The sequence below is a fragment of the Tamandua tetradactyla genome, chromosome 17, assembly GCF_023851605.1.
Source record: "Tamandua tetradactyla isolate mTamTet1 chromosome 17, mTamTet1.pri, whole genome shotgun sequence".
Classification (NCBI taxonomy): domain Eukaryota; kingdom Metazoa; phylum Chordata; class Mammalia; order Pilosa; family Myrmecophagidae; genus Tamandua; species Tamandua tetradactyla.
Genome location: NC_135343.1, coordinates 54,624,577 through 54,644,489, shown reverse-complemented (window position 1 = coordinate 54,644,489; position 19,913 = coordinate 54,624,577).

The window sequence follows — 19,913 nt, the reverse complement described above, 5'->3', positions numbered from 1 at the left end:
AACCTAAAGCAAGAACACTGAAGAAGGAAATAAATAAATGGGAGCTCCTCAAAATTACACACTTTTGTGCATCAGAGAACTTGTGCATCAAGAAAGTAGAAAGACAGCCTATACAATGGGAGACAATATTTGGAAACGACATATCAGATAAAGGTCTAGTATCCAGAATTTATAAAGAGATTATTCAACTCAACAACAAAAAGATAGCCAACCCAATTACAAAACGGGAAAAAGACTTAAACAGACACCTACCAGAAGAAGAAATATGGATGGCCAAGAGGCACATGAAGAGATGCTCAATGTCCCTGGCCATTAGAGAAATGCAAATCAAAACCACAATGAGATGTCATCTCACACCCACCAGAATGGCCATTATCAACAAAACAGAAAATGACAAGTGCTGGAGAGGATGCAGAGAAAGAGGCACACTTATCCACTGTTGGTGGGAATGTCAAAGGGTGTAACCACTGTGGAAGGCAGTTTGGCGGTTCCTCAAAAAGCTGAATATAGAATTGCCATACGACCCAGCAATACCATTGCTAGGTATCTACTCAAAGGACTTAAGGGCAAAGACACAAACGGACATTTGCACACCAATGTTTATAGCAGCGTTATTTACAATTGCAAAGAGATGGAAACAGCCAAAATCTCCATCAACAGAAGAGTGGCTAAACAAACTGTGGTATATACATACGATGGAATATTATGCAGCTTTAAGACAAGATAAACTTATGAACCATGTAATAACATGGATGGACCTAGAGAATATTATGCTGAGTGAATCCAGCCAAAAACTAAAGGACAAATACTGTATGGTCCCACTGATGTGAACGGACATTCGAGAATAAACTTGAAATATGTCATTGGTAACAGAGTTCAGCAGGAGTTAGAAACAGGGTAAGACAATGGGTAATTGAAGCTGAAGGGATACAGACTGTGCAACAGGACTAGATACAAAAACTCAAAAATGGACAGCACAATAATACCTAATTGTAAAGTAATCATGTTAAAATACTGAATGAAGCTGCATCTGAGCTATAGGGTTTTTTTGTTTTTGTTTGCTTGTTGGTTTGTTTGTTGTTGTTGTTTTTTACTATTACTACTACTTTTATTTCTTTTCTTTATATTAACATTTTATATCTCTTTCTGTTGTGTTGCTAGTTCCTCTAAACCGATGCAAATGTACTAAGAAACAATGATCATGCATCTATGTGATGATGTTAAGAATTACTGAGTGCATATGTAGAATGGTATGATTTCTAAATGTTGTGTTAATTTCTTTTTTTTTTCTTTCCGTTAATAAAAAAAAAAAAAAAAAAAAAAAGAATATTCAGTCTTCCAATCCATGAATGTGAATGTCATCCCATTTACTTAGGTCTTCTTTAATTTCCTTCAGCAAAGTTTTATATTCTTCAGTAGAAAAAGTCTTTCACCTCCTTGATTAAGTTTTTTTCTATGTATTTTATTCTTTTAGATGCTATAGTAAAATGAATTGTCTCCTTGGTTTTCTTTTGAAATTGTTCATTACTGGTGTTTAGAAACATGACTGACTTCTGTTTGTTTATCTTGTAGGCTGCAACTTTCCTGAATCTGTCTATTAATTTTAGCAGCTTTCTTTTGAATTCTTTGGAATTTTCTATATACAAGATTATTTTATATGCAAATAGGGATGACTTTACTTATTGCTTTCCAGTTGCAGTGTCTTTTATCCCTTTCTTTGACTGTGTGCTTTGGCTAAAACTTCCAGTACAATGTGAATAACATTGGTGACAGTGGGCATCTTTATCTTGTACCTGATTTCAGAGGGAAAGATGTTAGCCTTCACTGAGTGTGATATTTGTTGTGAGCTTTTCATAAATACCCTTTATCATGCTGAGACAGTTCCTTTCTTTTTTTTTTATTTTTTTTTATTAATCAAAAAAAAGAAAAGAAATTAACACAACATTTAGAAATCATTTCATTCTACACATGCACTCAGTAATTCTTAGTATCATCACATAGATGTATGATCATCATTTCTTAGTACATTTGCATCGATTTAGGAAAAGAACTAGCAAAACAGCAGAAAAAGATATAGAATGTTAATATAGAGAAGAGAATTAAAATAATAATACTAATAAAAAAATATATATATAAAGGAAAAAGAATAAAAACAAAAACAAAAGATACAAACAAACAAACAAACAAACAAACAAAAAACTATATTTCAGGTGCAGCTTCATTCAGTGTTCCAACATAGTTACATTACACTTAGGTATTATTGTGCTGTCCATTTTTGAGTTTTTGTATCTAGTCCTGTTGCACAGTCTGTATCCCTCCAATTACCCATTATCTTACCCTGTTTCTAACTCCTGCTGGTCTCTGTTACCAATGATATATTCCAAGCTGATTCTTGAATGTCAGTTCACATCAGTGGGACCATACAGTATTTGTCCTTTAGTTTTTGGCTAGACTCACTCAGCATAATGTTCTCTAGGTCCATCCATGTTATTACATGCTTCATAAGTTTAGTCTGTCTTAAAGCTGCATAATATTCCATCGTAGGTATACGCCACAGTTTGTTTAGCCACTCGTCTGTCGATGGACATTTTGGCTATTTCCATCTCTTTGCAATTGTAGATAATGCTGCTATAAACACTGGTGTGCAAATGTCCATCTGTGTCTTTGCCCTTAAGTCCTTTGAGTAGATACCTAGCAGTGGTATTGCTGGGTCGTAATCCATTCTGCCAGTCTATGTCTTTTGATTGGCAAATTCAGTCCATTAACTTTTAGTGTTATTACTGTTTGGATAATATTTTCCTCTACCATTTTGGCTTTTGTATTATATATATCATATCTGATTTTCCTTCTTTCTACACTTTACTCCATACCTCTCTCTTCTGGCTTTTCGTATCTGACTCTAGTGCTCCCTTTAGTACTTCTTGCAGAGCTGGTCTCTTGGTCACAAATTCTCTCAGTGACTTTTTGTCTATAAATGTTTTAATTTCTCCTTCATTTTTGAAGGACAATTTTGCTGAATATAGAAGTCTTGGTTGGCAGTTTTTCTCTTTTAGTAATTTAAATATATCATCCCACTGTCTTCTAGCTTCCATGGTTTCTGCTGAGAAATGTACACATAGTCTTATTGGGTTTCCCTTGTATGTGACAGATTGTTTTTCTCTTGCTGCTTTCAAGATCCTCTCTTTCTCTTTGACCTCTGACATTCTAACTAGTAAGTGTCTTGGAGAACGCCTATTTGTGTCTAATCTCTTTGGGGTGCGCTGCACTTCTTGGATCTGTAAATTTAGGTCTTTCATAAGAGTTGGGAAATTTTCAGTGATAATTTCTTCCATTAGTTTTTCTCCTCCTTTTCCCTTCTCTTCTCCTTCTGGGACACCCACAACACGTATATTTGTGCGCTTCATATTGTCATTCAGTTCCCTGATCCCCTGCTCAAGTTTTTCCATTCTTTTCCCTATAGTTTCTGTTTCTTTTTGCAATTCAGATGTTCCATCCTCCAGTTCACTAATTGTAGCTTCTGTCTCTTTAGATCTACCATTGTAGGTATCCATTGTTTTTTCCATTTTTTCTTCTTTGTCCTTCACTCCCATAAGTTCTGAAATTTGTTTTTTCAGATTTTCTATTTCTTCTTTTTGTTCAGCCCATGTCTTCTTCATGTCCTCCCTCAATTTATTGATTTGGTTTTTGAAGAGTTTTTCCATTTCTGTTCGTATATTCAGCATTAGTTGTCTCAGCTCCTGTATCTCATTTGAACTATTAGTTTGTTCCTTTGACTGGGCCATATCTTCAATTTTCTGAGCATCATCCATTATTTTCTGCTGGTGTCTGGGCATTTGATCAGATTTCCCTGGGTGTGGGACCCGGCTGGTTGAAAGGTTTTTCTGTGAAATCTCTGGGCTCTGTTTTTCTTTTCCTGCCCAGTAGGTGGCGCTCGTGGCACTCGTCTGTCTGAGGGTCCTACCAGTAAAAGATGCTGTGGCTCCTTTAACTTGCCAATCCGAATCTCGCAGTCGGCCCGGGAAACCGTGCGTGGGGGGGGTCGCCAGCCGCTGAGGCTTGGGGGAGTGCTGGTCCAAATTGCCCAGCTGGCCCGAGACGCCAAGTGTGGCGGGAGGGCCCCGCTATCCAACGTTCCCAGTCAGACCGGGGAGCCACGTGCTTGGAGGGGACCCCAGTCGCCAGCTGCCCCGGCCGGGAAAACGCACGCCCCTCGGGTATCTCACCGCAGTGGATTCTCCCTGCCTGTTCAGCCGTTCCAGAATGGGGTACACTGTCTTTTTGGTCTCTGTCGTGGCTCCGGGAGCTGTTTCGTATTGTTTCTGTTTCTTTAGTTGCTGTTCTGGAGGAGGAACTAAGACCCGCGCGTCTTACTAAGCCACCATCTTCTCCGGAAGTCCAGACAGTTCCTTTCTATTCCTAGTTTTGTGAGGGCGCTTACGTGAAAAGATATTGAATTTGTTAAATGCCTTTCCTGTGTAGTTGAGATATCTCTGGGTTTTTTGTCTTCATTCCATTAATGTGGTTTATTAAATTTATTGGTTTTCTTATGTTGAGCCATCTGTGCATTCCTAGAATAAATCCCACTTAGACATGGTATAGAATTCTTTTAATGTACTATTAAATTTGGTTTGCCTGAATTTTACTGGGGATTTTGCATCTATATCAAAAGGATGTTGGTCAGCAGTTTTCATTTTTGCATGCATGCTGTCTTTATCTGGTTTTGGTATCAGGGTAATCTGACCTCATAGAATAAATTAGGAGTTAATCCTTCCTCTTATGATTTTGGAAGACTTTGAGGAGGATTGGTGTTGAATATTCTTTAAATGTTTTGTAGAATTTAGCAGTGAAACCATCTGGTCCTAGATTTTTCTTTGTTGGGAGACTTTTGATTACTGAATTAATATCTCTTCTTGTTATATATCTGTTGTGATTTTCTACTTCTTCTTACATCATATAAGGTAATTTTTCTGATTGTAGGCATTTTTATTTTCATCTAGGTTTTCTAATTTGTGTGCATATCATTGTTCACAATACACTAATACAATCCCTTTTATTTTTCTAAGGACAATAGTCTTCATTTTCATTTCTGATTTTAGAAAGTACTTGAGTACTCTCTTTTTCTTTGTCATTCTAGCTAAATGTTTGCCAATTTTATTGATATTTTTATAAAACCATCTTATGGTTTTGTTATTCTCTCTGTTGTTTTTCTATTCTCTGTTTCATGTATCTCTTCTCTAACCTTTAGTATTTCCTTCTTTCTGCTAACTTTGGGTTTAGTTTGCTTTTCTTGTTCTAGTTTCTTTAAAAATGAAATAAGGTTATTGATTTGTGACCTTTTTGATGTAGGTATTTTGAGCTATTAATTTCTCAATAGAGATCTCAACTGATCACATAGGTTTTATTATTATGCATTTTTGTCTTTATTTAGTAATTGTGAGATTCCTTCTAATTTTCCCTGTGATTTCTTCTTCATGGCTGTTTAACAGAGCTGTTTCATTTCCACATATCTGCAAATTTTCCAGTTTTCCTTTTGTTGTTGATTTCTAGCTACACTCCACTATGGTCTGAGGAGAATTTTGTATGATTTCAGTATTTTACAATCTGTTAATATATGATTTGTGGTCTAGCATGTGGTCTAATCTCAAAAATGTTCCATGTGCACTTGAGAAGAATATATATTCTGTTGTTTGGGGACTGCGTGCTCTCTGTAGCCATTAGGTCTAATGGCTAATAATGCTGTTCAATCTCTACTGATTCATAACTGTTTAGATGTTCTATCAAGTATTGAAAGTGGTATATTAAAGTCTCCACATATTATTGCAAACCTATCTATTACTACCTTCAATCTATTATCTTCTGATTCATATATTTTGAGGCTCTGTTGTGACACATATATGTGTTTCTAATCATTAAATCTTCTAGCTGGATTCAACCTTTTATTGATATATAATATACTTCTTTGTCTCTTGTAAGATAATTATATTAGACAAAATCAGCTACTTTTTAATTGCTGTTTACATGAAATATTTTTTCTTATTTTTTCTTTCAACCTCTTTATGTCTTTGTATCTAAAGTGAGTCTCTTGTACATAGTATATAGAGGGAATATGCTTTTAATCCCATCAGCCAGTCTCTACTCTTTGATAAGAGAATTTTATCTGCTAGCATTTAAGAAAATAACTGAGAAGGAAGATTTACATCTGTCATTCAGCTATTTGCTTTTGTGCATGGGTTTTCTTCAAATTCTCAATTACTGATTTTTAAAAATTTTTTGTATTCAATTGCTTTTTCATAGTGTACCATTTGACTCCTGTCTTCTTTCCTTTTCTCTACACTTGTTACTTATTTTCTTAGTGATTACCTTTGTAATTACCATTAACATATTAAAATAGCAACATAGTTCAAATAGTACCTACCAAATTAGCATACAAAATCCCTGACCCTCCCCATTTATATTGTCCTGATTGTATCTTTATACACTGTATGTCCATTATTTTAGTTTGTATGCTGCCAGAATGCAATATACCAGAAATGGGGTGGCTTCTAAAAAGGGGAGTTTATTAAGTTGCAAGTTTACAGTTCTAAGGCCATGGAAATGATCAAATTAAGGCACTGACAAGAGGTCACCTTCATTCAAGAAAAGCTGATGAAGTTTGGAGTTTCTCTTTCAGTGGGAAGAGCTGAGACATGGCAGTATCTCCTAGCTTTCTCTCCCAGATTCTAGTTTCATGAAGCTCCCCCAAGGGCTTCTTCATCTCTAAAGGTCTCTGGCTAGGTTGGTTCTGGTGCTCTAAAACTTTCTTCAAAATGGTTCCCTTTTAAAGGGTTCCAATAAGCAATCCCACCTTGAACAGATGGAGGCATACCTCTATGGAAACCATTCAATCAAAACAGGGCCACATCTCCATGAAAACGACAAAAAAATACAATTAAAAAAACAGTTGGAGACCCAACTCATAGAAACGATCCAATCAAAAAAGGATCACATCTCAATGAAAAAGACAGTAAAAAGAACTCCCACCAAGCAATATTGAATGGGGATTAAAGAACATGTCACCTCTGTGGTACACAACAGATTCAAACATACTGCTTTTGAATGATATGTTTTTTAAACATAAATATTTAATATTTAACATATTAAATATTTTTTACACATTTGCCTAAGTCACATAGAGGAAAATACTTACAACCAAAAGTAAAATAATTCAGGGTTTTATATTTACCTATGTCTTTACCATTAACAGTGTTCTTTATTTCTTTGCATAGCTTTGAGTTACAATCTACACTCTTTTTATTTCAACCTGTATGACTCTGTTTAGCACTTCTTGTAGGGCAAATCTAATAGTAATGAACTCTTTCACCTTTTGTTCATAGATGTCTTAATTTCCTAATTTTGCTAGACATAGAGTTCTTGGCTGTCAGTTATTAACTTTAAAGACTTTAAATATATCATCCACTGTCTTCTGGACTCCATGTTTTCATATGGGAAACCCACTGTTATTCTTACTGGGGATTCCTTGTATGTGATATGTTGTTTTTCTCTTTCTGCTTTCAAAATCCTCTCTTTGATTTTAGATTTTGACAATTTCACTATAATGTGTCTTGGTATAAATTTCTTACAGTTTATCCTACTTAGAGTTCATTGAATTTCCTAGAAGTGTATATTCACGCTTTTTATCAAATTTGAGAAGTTGTCAGTCATTATTTCTTCAATAGTTTTTCTGTCCCTTTCTCTCTCTCTTGTCCTTCTGGGAATTCAATAATTGAATATGTTGGTATGTTTGATGATGTCTCACAATTCTCTCTGGCTCTGTTCCTTTTGTCTTCAATATTTTTTATGCTCTTCATATTGAATAATTCTATTGACTTGTCTTCAAGTTTGCTGATCCTTTTTTTTCTGTCTGTTCAAATCTGCTGTTAAATCACTCTATTGAGTTCTTCATTTCAATTACTATACATTGTAGCGCCAACATTTCTAGTTGGTTCTTTTTATATAATTTATATCTCCTTATTTTGTTCATGCAAACTCTTCCTTTTTCCTTTAGTTCTTGGTGTATGAATTCCTTTAGTTCATTGAACATATTTAAAACAGGTGATTTGAAGTCTTTGATTAATAATCCCAATTATGAGCTTCCTCAAGGACAGTTTCTAGAACACTCTTTTTTTCCTGTGTATGAATCATAAAGTCCTGTTTCTTTGAATGCTTGAAATTTTTTGTTGGGAACTGGACATTCTGAGTATAATATTGTAATTCTGTAGTCTACTCCCATTCCTCTGGGATGGCCAGGGATTTTGTTGTTGTTGAGGGCTGGGGTCATCAAATTGTGATTTTTTAAATTTATTTTTCTCCCAAACAGGAAATGTAAAAAGAAAAGAGGTGGGGGGGGGGCAGGTTACTGCCCTTATAAGACTCTTTTGTTGTGTTTCTCTGAAGGAAATTGGAACAATGGCACCCTCCAGAGATGGCCCACCTTTGGTGAACAAGGCAGAATCTGCTCACTTTCTCGCCTAGCTTCTTGTTTCATGAAGCTCTCCCAGGGCTATTTTCCTTCTTCATCAACAAAGGTCTCTGGCAGTGCAGGCTCTGGGGCTTTTTCTAAAATGGTTCCCTCTTAAAGAACCCCAGTAAACAATCCCACTTTGAATGAATGAAAACATAACTTCATGGAAATCATCTAATCAAAAGTTATCATCCACAATTGGGTGGGTCACATCTACATGGATAGTTAAAAACTCCCACCCAGCAATGAATATTAAAAGACAAGCCTTTTTTGGGGTCCACAAATTCAAACAAGCACATATGGTCACTTTGGCAAATAATTAGGAAGCTTCTTGTAAAGATAATCATAAACTTACAATATAACTAAGCAATTGCACTCCTCGGTATTTCTTGCAGAGAGATAAAAACCTATATCCATGCAAAAACCTATAAATATTACTACTTTATGTGTAAATCAGCATTTGTTAAACAAGTAAAAATTGGAAACAATCCAAGTATCATAAAGGGGTGAATGGTAAAACAACCTGTGGCAAGCCAATACAGTGGAACACTATTCAGCAATATAAAGGAACTAATTATTGGTATATTGCAACAATTTGGATGGCACTCAAGGTCATCATGCTTAGTTTTTTTTTTTAAAGCCATTCAGAAAAGATTACCTACAGTATATTCCATTTATATAATATACTTGAAATTTAAAAAAAAAAGAAAGATGAAAAAAAGATTATTGGTTGCCAGGAGTTAGAGACAGGTGGGGTTGAATTTCACAGGGGTGGGGTTGGATACAACTATAAAGAGGTTGCACAAGTGACTTCCCTTGTGGTGAGGAAACAGTTCTGCATATTGTTTGAGACAGTGATTTCATGAATCTACGTGTGTGATAAAATTGCACGGAAGTACATATACATGCACATACATACACTATACTGTACAGGTGCTGAAAAGGCATTTGATAAATTTAGCATTCATTCCTAAGAAAGTCTAAGAGAATATAAACTGAAAAAAGTACCTAACTTTATAACAAATACTATTTAGTGAAAACAAATATCAAAGCTTATCTAAATAGAAAAAAATAAAGTTTGGTAGTAACTATGAGGCAGGATATCACTGACTGAGTCTCAGGAGTAATAAAAAAGATCAAGACTTTCCAGTAGCAGCAAAGAGCCCCAGTACTGAGACGAGCTATGGCCCATATAAAGTGTAGCGCCAGCACAGGAGAGTGCCCCTCTCCCCTTGTGAGTGGGTCCACAGGTTCTTCTTGCATGTGCATTCAAAACACTCTTTTGCTGTCTTGCTTGATCTGTGCCATGCCCTTGAGTTCTTTTTGCCTCATAGCCAAGAACTTGGGAACTAACGCTGGTAACAATCAGACAATTAGGAAATAAATAAACTTGTGTCAAAAGTGTTTTTACTACAATGTTATATCGTGGGACACATCAGTAAATTGGCTTATCAATTAAAAGGATGACATAGTGGTTAAAAATACAATAACTGATAAACTGAAAAGTAACAACAATAAAAAGTTGATTTCATGCTGGTCGACCATGCCCAAAATACAAATAGCCAAGTAAGTCTCAGGTAAAATGCAATATATGCAAAAATATTTTTATTAATAAATTAAATATTGCTAATTTAGTTTCAGTAAAACAGTATCATCTATTATATTAATATGGTTTATTTGACTTTTTATGGGTTTGTAGTTTGGGTATTTTGAATTTTGTCATTTGCTTTGATCTTACATCATGGAGATGCATGGTTAACAGTTTTATGGAATTCCATAATATGCAGAAATTCTGAAAAAAATTATTCAACACTGGAATTCAGGAAAATTTTCTGAAAGTTTCTTTATCCATGTTTGATGACTATTATTATATTTTAGGCATATGCTCCAGGGAGCTTTCCATCACACAACCTGAAAGGGTTAAAAGTTTCTTGTAGGATTATGAGGTGATAAATCATTAAAGGCCCAATTTTGCATCACAAAACTATAACAAATATTTAAATGCTAACTTGATAAGTATTTCATAAATACAAAAATTATTTTATATCAAATTATTGCAGCCAAGAAATAAAATTTCTGGCAAGTAGACTTGCAAAAGAAATGAGACATATAATCAGTGTAATTTGCTATAAGAGAATGAAACTCTATGGTTATAAAAGCTGTAAAATAGGAAAGTGGCATACTGAGTATTTTTTAACAATGCATCAAAATATAAATTCCAACAAATTCCATTCTTTTCTGCTTTTTAATGATATTAATAACACGAAGAAGAATCAAATTCCATGGGTAATATTTTACCTCTATATCAAGAGAGATAATCTTTACCTTCTGAAAATTAAAATAAAGATTACTATGGTGGGTGTGAAGGACTCAAGGCATATATAATAGGTGATGAGACAGAGAAAGCAAGCATCCACTCATTTTCTTTCTACTTATAACTCCAAATCCAAAAAAAAATATGTTTGTTCACTGAAATAATTGCTGAGCCTGAAATTACACTATTGTTAACCTTTAAGATAACATGGATAATGAGGAAGGTAAATTTAAAAAGAGGAATATGAAGGATTTCTACCCCAATTTTTAGAGGATGAACTTTAGTTTCTTGAAACTATAATCCAGAAATTCGATATTTGTCAGTCAGAGGGAGAGACACCAAAGGAGATGTCAACCCACTCCAATACAGGTGTCGGGGTCACCAGCCAAAGCACTCCTCACACAGGCTGTGATAGGAAGATGCTTTTCTTTCATAAAAGAAGAGAGAGCAAGATCAACTTTGTTAATGGACATTGGCTCCCCAAGCCAGTTGGTCTCCATCCTTGGTCAGTGCATGGAGGTGTTCTGTGCACAGTAACCCTCTCATGTGTTTGTGTGATGCAGTGAAGGATCTCAGCTTCCTTCCCTCCAGGGACAAAAATACCACTGAGGTGTTAATTGGATGTCTTAAAACACTCCGCAAGAATGAGACTGTCTCCGGTGAATATTTATATATGCTCAGGAAAGGAATTCACCTGCAGTCCCCTTATCTACTAGGGGATTGTGTTTTAACCTGTCAGGCTAACATACTTGATCCTGAGAACGGGATATATTTCTGGGCCCAAGGGATATGCAATTGGCTTCCAAGACTACCCCCTACCACAATATGAATTAACTGCAAAATTTTGAAATACCATTATTGACGAGAGAAATTGACAATGTAAAAAAGTATCAATTAAAAATACAAATCCATTAAGAATCCTCAGTGTCATAAAACAGTCCTTGGAGTGCAAATTTGAAGAAACTAACAATCTCCATCTGAAGAAAGAAATGCTAGATGAAGATAAGGTGTTATTGTCTAAAGCACATTTACTCCTCCAATCAGCTGAACTCCTATATATATGTATTCTCAGAAGGTGGCACGAAATAAAGTTTTCTAGTGTCCAAGTTTCAAATTTCGCAACATAATCTAATGCAGCGTCAGCTTTGTATCATATTTTCTTGACTTTGCAGTCTTGCACATCAGAATTTAAAGCTAAAGTGGGCATAACATTTTGGGTCTTCATTTGCTATTTCCGCAGATCCTGGAGGGACCTTGTAAAGAAACAGAAAGGAAGGGGGTTCCTGTATCTGTTATCTCAGAACGGCTTGCCAGGCCACTCAGATTAAAGCACTGACCTTCTACATGCTAGATTAATGGAGCTCTGAGGCCATATAAAGCAAGACAGGGGCGTGAAGAAGGGGATATGAATAAGCTCCCTGGTCACCACTATTAAGGTAAGAGAAACCAGTTATTCCCAGGAGTAACCATTAGAGACTGCAGGATATTCAAGTAGGACTGCATGGAGTGCAATCGAGATAGTGTAAATAGACAGGGCACGGCAAGCACTTGTAAGGAACCTTGGGGGAATACTCAAGAAGGTTAAACTTAAGTTCCAATTTTTAAGATTCATTCATTCATTCTTATTGGAATAGATAAACAAACTAATAATTTAAGTTTATTCTCGAATGTCCGTTCACATCAGTGGGACCATACAGTATTTGTCCTTCAGTTTTTGGCTGGACTCACTCAGCATAATATTCTCTAGGTCCATCCATGTTATTACATGCTTCATAAGTTTATGTAAAGTAATCATGTTAAAACACTGAATGAAGCTGCATCTGAGCTATAGGGTTTTTTTTTTTTTTTTTACTATTATTACTACTTTTATTTCTTTTCTCTATATTAACATTTTATATCTTTTTCTGTTGTGTTGCTAGTTCCTCTAAACCGATGTAAATGTACTAAGAAACGATGATCGTGCATCTATGTGATGATGTTAAGAATTACTGAGTGCATATGTAGAATGGTATGATTTCTAAATGTTGTGTTAATTTTTTTTTCTTTCCGTTAATAAAAAAAAAACAACTAATAATTTACTTTTTAAAAGATTGTTTATTTTACTCCTTTTTGCCCACAATACTCTGTTGAGTGTTTTGCACATAATAGAAAGCCACTGCATAATTTTGATGCTCCAAGAGAAGTAGCGAAATTAACACATCAGCCAACTAAAAATAAAAGCATTGATTTTTAATCTAATATACTCCCTCAGCTACCCCTCCATCTTTCCTTCTTTTTTTAACCTACCTTCTGGAGACAGTTATTTATAGTCTGTGCTTTAATTTTTTATATTCTATGAACTCCTCAACTGGGTCTTACCTGGATACTGTTCCATTATTCTATAACTATTATTGTATGTTCATCAGTGATCTCCACATTGTTAAAGTCAACAGGTATTTTTCATTCCTTTATTTGCTTGATTTAATGGTATTTGACATTACGAACCTGAGATATAGCATTTTTTACTCTGAGGTTTTTTTCCTACTACAAATGTTTTAAGTGAGAAGAAACTGCTTAATGATATACAGATGTTGTTTATCCCATTAATTTTGTAAGTATATTTATTAAATTTTGCGAAGACATCACACATATAATGCTGTTTACAGTGATCTTTAAAGTCTTTCTTCTTCAATGACATCTAACATTTGTAATTATGAATTCATATCCCTAGGAATCATCACTAAGTCTATGCTAAATTTTGCCATCTTTTTAATCAAATTTCTGAGAGGAACAATAGAAACATTCAAAATTAGCTTTGATTTAGGTTTCTGGATTAATTAAAATAGCACCCCAGAAATGAGAGACTTTTTAAGAACTTGTCTATAAGGTAACTCTGTCAGCTTTTGTTAGGTTTTACTGCTGTAATAACATTTCAATCACAGCAACTGCCTTAGTTTGCCAGGCTGTTATGACAATTGCCTCACAATATGTTAGTTTAAACAACAGAAATTTATGGTTCCTTCTTTTGAGGCTAGAATAAATCTAAAATCACGATACAAGGAAGAATTTCATTCTTCTCAAGTCAGTAGATTCTGGTGCTGACTGCTGGCAATCCTTGAGGTTCCTTAGCCTGTATCTCTGCCTTCCATCAGATAGAGATGTCTCTCCTTTCTGTTCTTCTGGCTCCTGCTGACTTCTGGCTTCTCCCTGTGAACTTTTATGACTTCTGGCTTGCAGATTCTTCTCTTTATAAGGCCTCCAGTAACACAGAGGAACGCATACCTTGATTCATTTGGGCCAAACCTTAACTAAAAATAGCATTGTTAAAAGTTCCTATTTATAATGGGTTCACACCCACAGGGATACAGAGTAAGACAAAGAACTTGTTTTTGCTGGGGTACATAGTTCAATCTACCATGGTGACTTGCAGCAAGAGTTTATTTCCTATTCATAGTCGATGTCACTGCAGTTTCATGCCTTCTGTTCCATCTTTATTTTGACATCCTGGCAGGGGGAGCAAACCCTACTGAAAACATACATTCTCATGGAAGAGTCATTCAATGGCATTTAAAGATTCTGCTTAGATGTTGCACACTCACATCAACACACATTCCATTAACTGAAGTCAAATGGTCACACTCAATCTATGGGGTGGGGAAATACACTCATCTCTCAGAGAGGGCTCTGCAAGCCACATGGCACCTGGTACAGATATAGATCCCTCTTACAGGGAGGGTAGAAGATAATTGCAAATAAGAACAAAATGTACCACAGACTTTTCTGATGTCTAATTTTGAGAAGCAACTGTGCCTTGTATTTGCACATTTATGGAACCTCTTAATGTCTGCATTTAGCTATAGAATGATCCTGTTGAAGAATTAACCTGAATGCTTCTTAGAGATTACTTAAATTCTTAATCAAAATATTAACCTCTTCTCTAGACTGGATTTTGGGGTAAAATGGGGAAGGTAGCAATGAAGAGACAGAGACTTCATTCACCCAAATATAAATACAAAAACACTACAATGTCATTTCTATGGCTATAAAAGCATTTTCCGACTCACACACCGGCCATTCTCAAATGAATCCTATGTTTACTAGTGTTAGAAATTAATTACATTTATTATCTTTGTGGAGTTTAGTTGCAATTTTGCCAGAGTAAGACTGCAAAATCTGCTTTTAGGAACTTTTTTTTTACTATTTTCATATGATTAATTCTATTTCAATCCCATAACATTTATTATTTAACCATAACAATCACACAAAATAATGTAATTGCTTAGGTACTGGTCATCAATCTTTTATGGAACTTTAAAGGAAGAAACATAAAAAGTCATAGAATTTAAGCAGTATTTCATGGCCTCTTTTCCCACTGCTACAACCCTCTATGCTTTAGCTCAAGAGTAGTATGGTGATTAAAAAAACTAGTTTAGTTTCATACAGACTGGATTTGGATAACTAATCAGTTAACACTGGGAAACTCATTTAAATATGCTATGCCTCAGTAACATCATGTCAAACATAATTAATTTATACTATATTCATTTATTGTGAGAATTAATGTAAAAAGTCTTATCTGTCACACAATAAATACCTAATACTCAATAGATTCCTATGATTGCAGTTATTAGTAATACCATTTTAATGATTGTGAGGATTAAATCAGTTTATATATTTGTATAAATTACTTAGTATAGTGACTTGCCCATAAAATAAGTACTATTAAAGTGATAGCTAAAATACAACATCATATATTATTAGCATCAAGATGTACAATGATCCTTCCTTCCTGGGATTTTTTATTTCATGGGTTACTAAAGGTAGTTGGAAGAAGAGCCAATCACCATCCTAGTTTAATTCTAACTTAAATTAACAGACAAAATGTTTGATGAGCTCAGTGCTTCCCCAAACTAGTCTCATCATTTTTTCTTTGTCTTTTTGCAATACATCTAGGTTTGGAATTGTGGGCATTTGTTGATTAACATTTTTATTATAGAATTAGATAATATTGGATTCAAATCCCAACCCTGCCACTTAATACTTCTATAAGCTTGAAGAGTTGCTTAGCTTTTATTAGCCTCAATTTATTCATTTGTAAAATGCAGATATCATTTATTCCACAGGGGTTGTGGCTTGTTCAAAGGAAATTTTGACTTAAAGAAAGCATCCCTCATATTCTTACTGTTTGAGAACCAGTGCTGATGCATGGTCACATGTTATTCAAGTTAAAATAGTAATGGACTACAAAAATTCACTTAATAGTAAGTTAGCCTACTTCCTCAAGTTGTACATGCTTAATAGGCACCTTATATATTTAAGGGATATTTCAGCCCTTACTATTATTCAGAGTGTCCTTATCCATACACTTCTAGCTATATATTGTTTAAGAATATTTAATACAAAATTTTTCCCTAGTCTGTTGTTCTAGTTTGCTAGCTGCCGGAATGCAACACACCAGAGATGGATTGGCTTTTAATAAAAGGGGATTTTGTTAGTTCTTCAGAGGAAAGGCAGCTAACTTTCCACTGAGGTTCTTTCTTACATGGGAAGGCAAAGGATGGTCTCTGCTGGCCTTCTCTCCAGGTCTCTGGTTTACAACAACTTTACCTGGGGTGACTTCTTTCTGCATCTCCAAAGGCCTGGGCTGAGCTGCGAGTGCTGAGATGAGGTATGCTGAGCTGCTTGGGCTGTGCTTTGCTGAGCTTTCTCATTTAAGCACCAGCCAATTAAATCAAACATCATTCATTGCAGCAGGCACGTCTCCTAGCCGACTGCAGAACAACAGATGAGGTTCACAAACCATTGGCTCATGTCCACAGCAACAGAACTAGGTGCCTTCACCTGGCCAAGTTGACAACTGAATCTAACTACCACATCTGTTTATTCTTCAAGATACTTTATAAAAACAGGTAATCCTGGTAATACAGGATTGAGAAACACTGAATACTAGATACACTTTATTGAGGCTCACAATAGCATATTAAAGGCTCTGAAAAGTTCTGCCGTATAAATGTGTTACATGCAGAAAAAGTTGGGTAGTAATTTTGTGACCCTAAATGTATTTTACATATAATCCTTATTAAAATACTGGAGTTCTACAAACTACAATTGTAACAATGGCAGATCTTCTGATTTATTAATTGAAGTCACTAGTGTACATCAAAAGAGACATGGGCTGTGGAAACACAAGGATCCAGAAAATGTCACTCTTTGCCCCAGAGAAAGTTTTAAAATATCTAAATTTATGCAAAAGAATATCCTGAAGATGTCAGAATATTTTAGCTTAAAATCGAAAGACAGCTTTGACCAAAATAATAATCACCTGAGAAATGAACACTTGCTTCGTAATTCATTTTGAAAGCTGCATTTCTGAATTGCATGAAAGCTTTATGTTCTGTATAATGGAGAAAGTTGTAAAAATCAATTATGCAACCCAGATCAACTAGAAAGGCAAGATGAAGGTAAAATATGTTAAAAGGCAATAGCAAGTTTCAGAGGCAGCCAGGACTTGAGAGACCAGAACCCAGAGGGAAGGAAATATCAGAGTGAACCTGGTTTTCTGACCCTTTTCCTTAGAGACTTTGCCCATTCATGGCATGAGGCAAGAGACTGAGAAGCCAGGCTGAAAGCAACTGAAAATTTTTCATATTCATTATTCACATTCAATTAAAATTCAGTACCAAAAACAGGACCAAAACTAGAAAAAAAAGGAAACAAACAATAAAAACAGAGCCAAAGATGACCTAGATGTCAATGTTATCAGACATGGCCTTTAAATTAATACTGATTAATATCTAGGAGGAAATAAATGACAGAAATGGGAACTTACCTGAGAGCTAGAATCTATAAAAACAAATCAAATGGAAATTCATTTTATAACTGAAAAATGTTATAACTTATATTAGGGACTTAATAGATGGGCTTAACAGCTTATTGGGCACAGCTGAAGGGAGGATTAGTGTGCCAGAAGATAAGCTAGTAGAAAAAAATATTCCTCTGAATCTCTGAGACCAAAAAGGAGAGTTTCTTATGAAGGAAAGTTATGCCGAGGAGAAACCCTGGTCTCTGTGCCTTAGAACAAACTGATTTGAGAGATGAATGGCGATAAAAGTCTTTAATTGCATCTTGAGGGCATTTAATTCCCAAAATGCACTCCCATTAAGTAAGTGGCCCCTATACTCTAGTGAGAGGCTGAATATAAAAAAGGACCCAGAAAGCCTAAAGTCATCCATTATATTAAAAATAAAATATACTGGACAAAGATTGAATTACAATTGGTTATAAATATGCTGTACCAATACTGTTTAACACTAGAAAATAATTAGTGGAAAATGAAGTTTTCTCACTTAGGTATTTTATATTTTTATTATATTTGATTATTAAATGCCAGGGGTGAGGACTATAAGAATGGCACTATCGATTTTTCAAAGTTATCTTGTCTTAAGTGAACCTAACCTCTGTGCCTACTTCAACCATTAGAAGTCACTAGAAATTGATCCCAGTCATTCCTTTCCACAGTGGAAATATAATAAACTCAATGGCATTATACATTCTCTCATCTAGGTCTCCAAGTAAGTTTTGCATCCTCTTCCTTCTGTATCTTCTAATGAGATGAACAGAACAAATTTCAGTTTACTAAAGCTGCCAGAACAATATACCAGAAATGCATGGGCTTTTATGAAGAGGATTTATTAAGTTACAAGTTTACAGTTCTAAGACCATGAAAATGTCCAAACCAAGGTATCCCAATAAGAGGATCCATTCTTGGAAGAAAGTCTGCTGGCACCCAGGGCTGCTCTGTCACATGGGAAGGCACATGGTGACATCTGCTGGGCTCTGGTTACTGTGAGTCCTTGTTGAACATCACCCAGGGCATTTTGTCTGCATCTCCAAGATGTGTCCTCTCCAGAAATGTTTCCTTCTTAAAGGGCTCCAGTAAGTGGATTAGGACCTACATTGAATGGGCAGGGTCACATCTCCATGGAAACAACCCAATCAAAAAGTCCCACTTAAATAATAGGTCTACCCCCACAAGATTGGATGAAAAGAACATGGCTTTTCTGGGGTACATAATAGTTTCAAGCCAGCACAGGATAAATATAGATAGAAGTGAAATTTTACGATTTGCTGTAGTTCTCATATGCCTAGCAAAACTGTTGCTTAAAATAGTCCAGAACTCACACTCAATTTCTTCCCAAGCATTTAAATTTCTTTCATTGAGGTGGATTATGGAGTGGAATTCAGAACAAACAAGACCTGAGAGGGTGAAAAAGATGTTTCCACTGAGATATATTGTTGCATTGATCAATGATCTAATTCTCAAAATATTTAAGTGATACTCTTCTTTCCCCAGAGTACAGAAAGGGTGCCTCACTTTTAATTAATGGGGGTACAAGATGAATTAATATAAAGGCAAAATATTTAAGCAGTAATTCAAGTCAAAGTAATAATGCAGATGGATAATGTCTGTGCCTGCCTTATTATTAACTGAAACAATATCTACATATATCACTTTGACCCTGTAGCTCTTTGCCTTGAGATTGGCACTGTGTTCTAGAAGCATCACTTGGTCAAACAACCGGGAATAAGATAACTGGAAAGGAAAGCTGGAGTGAAGGCTGAGGGCAAGAATTCCAAAATGGTAGTCAGCAGTGATGTCCCATAAGGTGACTGGACACTGATTCACTCAGTGAACTGCAAAGAACAAAAATTACTTTTCATGTGGTGATGAAGCCAGGGCACAGGACAATCTGATTAAATAGCTCACAACCAAAGGAATGCAATTGAGCAGTTCAACAGAAATCATTGGAATTAAACAGAAATGCATACTTCATTTTAAGTCTCATGATATGGGACAGAGTTGAAATATTCAAGATACATTAATTCTATTTCTATTTCTGGGTTGTGGGTTCAAGACAAGGTCCATCAAGGTATAGCATTGTTCAAGCAATTCATAAAGGCACATTCCCTCAGTAACAGGAAAATCATTGGAGAAATTACCCATATATATTCAGGGTATGCTGAAGAAGTACAATGAGATTTATTCATAACTCTACGCATTCATTCCCAAGAATTTCAAGGACATTATAGGCTCTAGAGTTGGAGCAGAGCAGGTACTGG